The sequence below is a fragment of the Castanea sativa genome, chromosome 12 (genome assembly GCF_040712315.1).
Source record: "Castanea sativa cultivar Marrone di Chiusa Pesio chromosome 12, ASM4071231v1".
Lineage (NCBI taxonomy): Eukaryota > Viridiplantae > Streptophyta > Magnoliopsida > Fagales > Fagaceae > Castanea > Castanea sativa.
The window spans coordinates 9,899,158-9,907,510 of record NC_134024.1 but is presented as its reverse complement, the minus strand read 5'-3'; positions in this window follow the sequence as shown (position 1 = coordinate 9,907,510).

Sequence of the window (8,353 nt, the reverse complement as noted above, 5' to 3'; positions counted from 1 at the left end):
CATTAAAAACTTAACAGCAGATGACATGGTTGAGACATTTTAAACAATGCCTTGGTTAAAAAAAAGACCTCATATAACGATTAAACCCTTATAATGTGTGGTAGTGTTTTCATTAGGATGTAAGATCCGAGGACCATTCCTTATATAAATTTGCTTAACGCTTAAAGATATAGAACTTAAGATCCGAGCAAATGACTAGTAAGGTGCTAATTTCCAGACGCACTAAGAAATTAACTTTAATCAAGTTTGTGGTCTGAGGACAAGACTTAACCAATTTCCTATTTGGTTCTTAAGAGTAGTAACTTCAAATGTTAATTTTTCCAAAGTAGAAGGTCTGAGGACCAGGCATAACTAAGGTTCTGTTTAACAAATGACAAGATATCAATTTCCACAAGGTTTGTGGTCCGAGGACGACACTAAACCAAGTTTCTGTTTGATTCTCAAGATCAGTAACTTCAAATGTTAATTTTTCCAAAGTAGGAGGTCCGAGGACCCGGCATAACTAAGGTTCTGTTTAAAAAATGACAAGATATCAATTTTCACAAGGTTTGTGGTCCGAGGACGACACTTAACCAAGTTTCTGTTTGATTCTCAAGATCAGTAACTTCAAATGTTAATTTTCCCAAAGTAGGAGGTCCGAGGACCCGGCATAACTAAGGTTCTGTTTAACAAATGAAAAGATATCAATTTCCACAAGGTTTGTGGTCCGAGGACGACACTTAACCAAGTTTCTGTTTGATTCTCAAGATCAGTAACTTCAAATGTTAATTTTCCCAAAGTAGGAGGTCCGAGGACCCGGCATAACTAAGGTTCTGTTTAACAAATGACAAGATATCAATTTCCACAAGGTTTGTGGTCCGAGGACGACACTTAACCAAGTTTCTGTTTGATTCTCAAGATCAGTAACTTCAAATGTTAATTTTCCCAAAGTAGGAGGTCCGAGGACCCGGCATAACTAAGGTTCTGTTTAACAAATGAAAAGATATCAATTTCCACAAGGTTTGTGGTCTGAGGACGACACTTAACCAAGTTTCTGTTTGATTCTCAAGATCAGTAACTTCAAATGTTAATTTTCCCAAAGTAAGAGGTCCGAGGACCCGGCATAACTAAGGTTCTGTTTAACAAATGAAAAGATATCAATTTCCAAAAGGTTTGTGGTCCGAGGACGACACTTAACCAAGTTTCTGTTTGATTCTCAAGATCAGTAACTTCAAATGTTAATTTTCCCAAAGTAGGAGGTCCGAGGACCCGGCATAACTAAGGTTCTGTTTAACAAATGACAAGATATCAATTTCCACAAGGTTTGTGGTCCGAGGACGACACTTAACCAAGTTTCTGTTTGATTCTTAAGAATAGTAGCTGCAAGCGTCAGAGGTACTCATAACTTTGAAATATTAACTGACAAAAGCACATTTTATTAATAATAATACCTTCTAAGATTATTTACATTTCATGGGCGTGGTACAATTCTTTCGTCTAGGTCAGCTAGCCGATATGACCCTATGCCTGCTACTGAAACGATGCGATAGGGGCCTTCCCAGTTGGGTCCCAGCTTACCCCAAGCTGGGTTCTTAGAAGTGCCTACGACTTTCCTTAGTACAAGATCACCAGGTGCAAGTGGTCTTAGCTTCACGTGGGCATCATATCCCCGTTTTAGCTTCTGTTGATAATAAGCCATTTGGACCATAGCTGCCTCGCGTCATTCCTCGAGTAAATCAAGACCTTTTTTCAAGAGTCCATTGTTATTCTCCTGGCTAAAAGAGCTCGTCTTTAGGGTGGGAAAACCAGATTCCAGAGGTATCACTGCCTCGGCTCCATAAGTCATAGAGAATGGCGTTTCTCCCGTGGACCTACGCGGTGTGGTCCGGTACGTCCACAAAACATGAGGGAGCTCTTCTACCCACCTGCCTTTCGCATCGTCCAACCTCTTCTTGAGCCCACTGACTATGACCTTGTTAACGGCCTCGGCTTGCCCATTTCCCTGAGGATAAGCTGGGGTGGAGTATCTATTTATGATACCCATGTCACCACAATATTGCCTAAATGCCTTGCTGTCAAATTGAACGCCATTGTTTGAGATAAGTGTGTGTGGTATACCGAACCTGATGACAATATTTTTCCAGACAAATTTTTTGGAATCAACATCTCTAATATTTGCTAAGGGCTCGGCCTCAACCCATTTAGTGAAATAATCTGTTCCCACAAGAAGCCATCTTTTGTTTCCTGCAGCTCTCAGAAACGGCCCCACTATATCCAATCCCCATTGAGCAAAGGGCCAAGGACTGGAGAGAGGGTTAAGAACCCCACCAGGTTGATAAATATTAGGGGCGAACCTCTGGCATTGATCACATTTTCTGGCATAGTCTTGAGCCTCTCTCTGCATATTAGGCCACCAATAACCTTGAGTCAGAGCTCTATGGGCTAAGTATCTTCCCCCGGTGTGGCAAAAGTATGCTGACCTGGAAGAACCTCTCTGAGCCATTGGCTACTGGAAATTTCTCTAACTCCTCACAATGTGTCTCCTCTCCTGTCACCATTCCAGATGAATCAGGAGCTGTTAACTGCTATAAGTCTTTGGTGATTAAAGCCGAAGGCTCGGCTTTTGTCTGATGCAGTACTGCAGCTGATATGCACTGCCTGGCTACCGATTGGCTGCCGAGGATTTCCTCAACACATTCCCCCGAGGGGAATTTAACTTTAACATGTAAGGTAGAGGAGACAGCTCCAAGCGCGTGCAGCCAAGGCCTAGCTAGGATGGCTGTATATGGAGAGTACGCGTCAACCACAATGAAATCCACCTCAACCGTTTCTGAGCCGGATTGAACGGGCAAACGGATCTGTCCCTTCGGCACAACGGCTCTCCCTTCAAAGCTTATAAGCGGCGAATCATAAGGAGTAAGATCTTCCAACTTCAACCTTAACCCCTTAAATAGATCAGGGTACATGATATCTGTACCGCTACCCTGATCTATCATCACCCTCCTCACATCATAATTCCCTATCCTAAGCGTAACTACAAGGGCATCTTTATGGGGCTGGATAGTCCCTACCTTATCCTCTTCGGAGAATCCTAAGACGGGCAAAGTGCCCCTCAACCTCTTCGGCCTGCTGCCCGCATCCTCGGCCTGAGAATGGGAAACCGCCATCACCCTAGTGGGACCTGAGCCGGTCCTACCAGGTGCAGCGAAGATAACATTGATTGTTCCCAATGCCAGTCGAGACAAATTGTTCCTCTGATTGTTTGAGCCGGACTGGCTGCCCTGCCCAGTAGGTTGACACAAGTGCTGCTTCAGTTTTCCTTCACTGACAAGCTGCTCCAAATGGTTCCAAAGGGTCCGACAGTTCTCGGTAGTGTGGCCCACATCCTGATGGTACTGACAAAAGAGGTTCTGATTCCTCTTCGCAGGGTCCCCTGACATCTTACCAGGCCATTTGAAGAAGGGCTCCTTACGAACTTTCTCCAACAACTGATGCACTGGTTCTCGGAACACAGTGCTCACGGCCTGAGGTGCTGCCGAGCCGGACTGCCCAACGTAATCTCTCCTCTGCCTGTTATTGTGGTACATGTCCGACCTGAAATCCCTTCTCTCCTGCGGGATAACCTTCTCCTTTCTCTTTCCTTGTTGTTGGTCTTCCTCTACTCTCTTGTACTCATCAATACGGTCCATAAGGCGATGTACACTGCGGACGGGCTTTTTAGTCAAAGACTTTCTCAGGTCGTGATCAGTAGGAAGGCCTACCTTAAAGGTATTAAGCGCCACCTCATTAAAGTCGCCATCTATTTCATTAAACATCTCCCAGTAACGGTCGGAGTATGTTTTCAACGTCTCCCCTTCCCTCATGGTCATGGATAACAGCGAGTCCAATGGTCGAGGTACTCTGCTACACGTAATGAACTGCGAAGCGAACGCTCTAGTAAGCTCCCCAAACGAACCTATAGACCCCGATTTAAGGCCGTTGAACCACCTTATGGCAACAGGTCCCAGGCTAGAGGGGAAAACTTTACACATCAGGGTCTCGTTGTGAGAGTGCACCGCCATCCTCTGGTTAAAGTGACTCACGTGCTCCACCGGATCAGTCCGGCCATTGTAGATGGTAAAAGTGGGCTGGGTAAACCTTCTGGGAAGCCTTCCTTTCTCAATCCTCTGTGTAAACGGAGATTTGGAGAGTTGGTGCAACGCCCTACTCATAGCATCGTTGCCTAAGCCCCTAGAACGAAGCTTCTTACGTCTGCGGGTTGGCTGGTCGTCCTCCTCACCGGAGGACGTTGCACTGGTGGGGGAGCGCGACCTTGAGCTGTAGCCACCTCCCCTATCCTCCTCTGAGGAAGGATTAGACGAGGACGGTGAAAACCTACGTTTAGCACGGCGTAACTTCCTCTTCAAACGATTGATTTCCCTCTGCATGGACTTAGAACCCTCCTCGTGGGTAGTGCTACCCCCACCATGAGTATGGCTAGCCCTTGGATATTCTGTGTGGACGCTTCCCTCACGATCCCTTCGACGCTCAAGACGCTCGAAATGATCCTTCGGTTGTGATCCTTGTGACTCTGCATGGTGAGCACCTAAGCCTACCATAGTATCCCTACCTCTTCTAGACTAGATTTCCCACAGACGGCGCCAATTGTAAGTGCACAATTGCACCTGGACCCAAAGACAATCACGGGCTCAGGCCCATTGAGCCTTAAACAATAAAATTTGTAGAGTGTGGGCTTGAAACCTAGGTTAGAAGTACTGGGAGCTCGATAACAGACTTTTATAAACAAATACAGGTAAATAACGAACAATAATTGCAATAGGTCTCCTCGGACTCGAGCCGAGGACTACTTCTTTAGTATTTCTCTTTCTTCCTTAAAGATTACAATTTCTCAATTTCTTTCTTAGCTACCGCCCCCTTTTCTTTGGCCTTTACCCCCCTTTTATACTTCCTTCCCTGATACTTTTTGAACAGTGACTAGAAGTTTCCACCTCACTGTTCAGGGGTCACCTCCCCATTAATGCGGCCAGGGAGGTAGGTGCAGAGCCTTTAATGCGGAGGTGGCAGCCTTTACTCTTGATATTTTCTTTAATACTGGTGCATCTAGAAGATTCAGGATGTCCCCTTTTATCCATTAGTCTTTCCAGAGTTGTGCCTGACCTTTATAATAAAATCTTGAGTTCTCTTGGATCTGTCCGAGGTGAAACTCTCCCTCGGCTGTATCCTCGGACCCTCGGCGTATGGACCAACTCATAGAGTTTAATCCTGGAACAGGTCGGCCCTCCATGTTACAGCCCAAAGGCCCATAGGCCCACTTGGGTCCTTTTACTCCCCACAATTATAATAATAGTAAAATATTATTTTGGTTCCTAAACTTTATCAAAAGTTCGTTTTTCATCAATAAATTTTAATAAATTCTTTTTTTGTCCCTAAACTATAGGAAGTTTATTTTTAAGTTTGGTCGTGTTTAGTTTAATAATTATGATGTTTTCTTGATGTATAGGAACATTAACAAATGATATATCAATAAAACTTTCACAAATAAGCTCAATATCCTCTAAAATCCAAGCTACTTCCAAACAATAAACTCTATCAGAATTTATGAAATCAACAAGTTTTCCAAAAAAAATGACTTGGTTTATACAATAATTGATGAAATTGACATAATAAATAATAAAAAATAAATTTACTTGATAAATATATATATATATATATATATATATATATATATATATATATATATATATATATATATATATGAACTAAATCAAAATTATCCCATTGTTCTTCTTCTTTTTTATTTGAACGATAGATACCCCATTGTTTGTTTTAATACAAAAATGACCCCATTGTTAAAAGGACTAAAAAGTGGGGTTTAGTCAAATTTTACATTCAACAATTCAACTCAGTGTATTAGATAAATGATAAAAATTATAATAACAGTAAAATATTATTTTGGTCCGTAAACGTTACCAAAAAATCATTTTTCATCTATAAACTTTAACAAATTCATTTTTTGTCCCTAAACTAAAGAAAAGTTTATTTTTAAGTTTGTTCTTGTTTAGTTTAATAATTATGATGTTTTCTTGATGTATAGGGACATTAACAAATGATATATCAACAAAAATTTCACAAATAAGCTCAATATCCTCTTAAATCCAAGCAACTTCCAAAAAATAAACTCTATCAGAATTTATGAAATCAACAAGTTTTCCAAAAAAATTGACTTGATTAATACAATAATAGATGAAATTGACATAAAAAAATGACTTGATAATACAATAATAGATGAAATTGACATAAAAAAAAATGACTTGATAATACACACACACACACACACACACACACATATGAACTAAATCAAAATTATCCCATTGTTCTTCTTCATCTTTTTTTTTTTGTTTGATTAATAGAAAATGACCCCATTGTTTTTTATTAATACGAAAATGACCCCATTGTTAAAAGGAATAAAAAGTGGGGTTTAGTTAAATTTTAGATTCAATAAACATTATAATAATTAATGATAAAATATTATTTTGGTCCCTAAACTTTACCAAAAGTTCATTTTTTGTTCATAAACTTTAATAAATTCCTTTTTTGTTCCTAAACTATAGAAAATTTTGTTTTTCATCCCTAAATTGTTGGAAATGTTTTACTTTCGTCCTTAAACTTAAAAAAAAATTCTTCTTTCATCCCTAAACTATTAAATTTTTTTTTTAATTCATATTTTTGTCTCTAAACTATTGAAGAAAAAAGATTGTTTACAAAGTTTAAGGATGAAAAAGAAAGTTTTTAAAGTTTAAGGATGAAAAATCACATTCTAATAAAGTTTGGGGATCAAAATAGTATATATACATACAAAATTATAATAGTTTTTTTTTTTTAACTCCCAAAAAAACATATTCATTTGGATTTTTTTTTTATACTCAATCATATTTAACAATTGAAATTGAATTTAATACTATACATGACATCCACTTGAAAATAGGCAATCACATTCACAACCTAAATCCCAAATACTTAAACGACGTCGCATTTATTCCTTCAAAGGTTAAAGTTAAACCTTTAAACCCCAAATTGACACAAACAGTGACTAACAGATAGTTTATATCATTGTTATTGATTCCGTTCCATTCCAGCCGGAACGGCCGGAATTTTTCGTTCCGGTATGCAAACCGGTACCGGGATACCCAACGTTCCACCTTGGGCCAGATTTCGGGCCATTCTGGTCCATTCCGGCCGAGATGTGAATTCCGGCCGGTACATGATTTGGCCTATGGAAAAAAAAAAAAAAAATTTGATGGCTAATATTATGTTATAAATTTTGTTGGCTTATTAGTTATTAATTATTATGTGCTTATGTAATGAGTAATGACTTGTTATAAATCTTCTTATTGTTTGATGTTGTATTGAGGTTTAAGACATAAAAGTTAAGACTAAATGTTTTGTATTATTTGATGTTTAGTTATTGTCTTGTAAATGTTCTTATTGTGTGATGTTAAATAGATGTTATATTGATGTTTAAGACTTAAGAGTTAAGACTAAATGATTTGTATTATTTGAAATTTAGTTATTTATTTATTAGAATTGACAATTTTATGTTTTACAAGAATATATATAATTTAATTTTTAGGAACCCGAAACACCTTAAAACGGTACGCCGAAATCGGCCGGTACCGAAATATTCCATTCCACTGGACAAACCGAAACGGGGTCCGAAACGGTATTAATAACAATGGTTTATATACTCACAAACTTAAAGGGTTAGCGCTAATTGTGTGTAAAGGGTTATAACTTCTTTTCTTTCTTTCTTTTTTTTTTTTATTTTTTTATTATTTGGAATTAGGAGAAGGGAAACCTAGACTTAATACTTAGCGGAATGAAATAAAGACTTAAACTCACATGCCAACTCCAAAACTGCATGCAGCAGTTAGAGTAAAGGGTTATAGCTTATTTGAATATAATTTGAGCTAAAAGAAAATATATGCATTTTTCACTAGCCTCTCATGTGCTCTTTATCAGAGTATTAAGAACTCACGGGTTAAAGAGCAACGATTTAATCAGAGATTGAACGTAAACGACAGTAGCCTATTGTTTGCTTATACTGTATACGACTTGTAGCTTTTGTACTGTATAAGTTTAGTCGGTAAATAGCGTGCCAGTCACGTGTTTGAACTCAATTAGCTGGTTTTAGATTTAATATAGTCAGTTAGTTAGGTGAAAAAAATTGACCATTTTTTTTGTCAAGTGAAAAATTAAAATAATAGATAAGAATAATAAGTTTTAGTTCCAAACCACTCTTAAAACGATTTGATTATTTTCTAATAAAGTCTAGTTAATACAATATATTAAAATTTCTAAATTAAGTTATCTATTT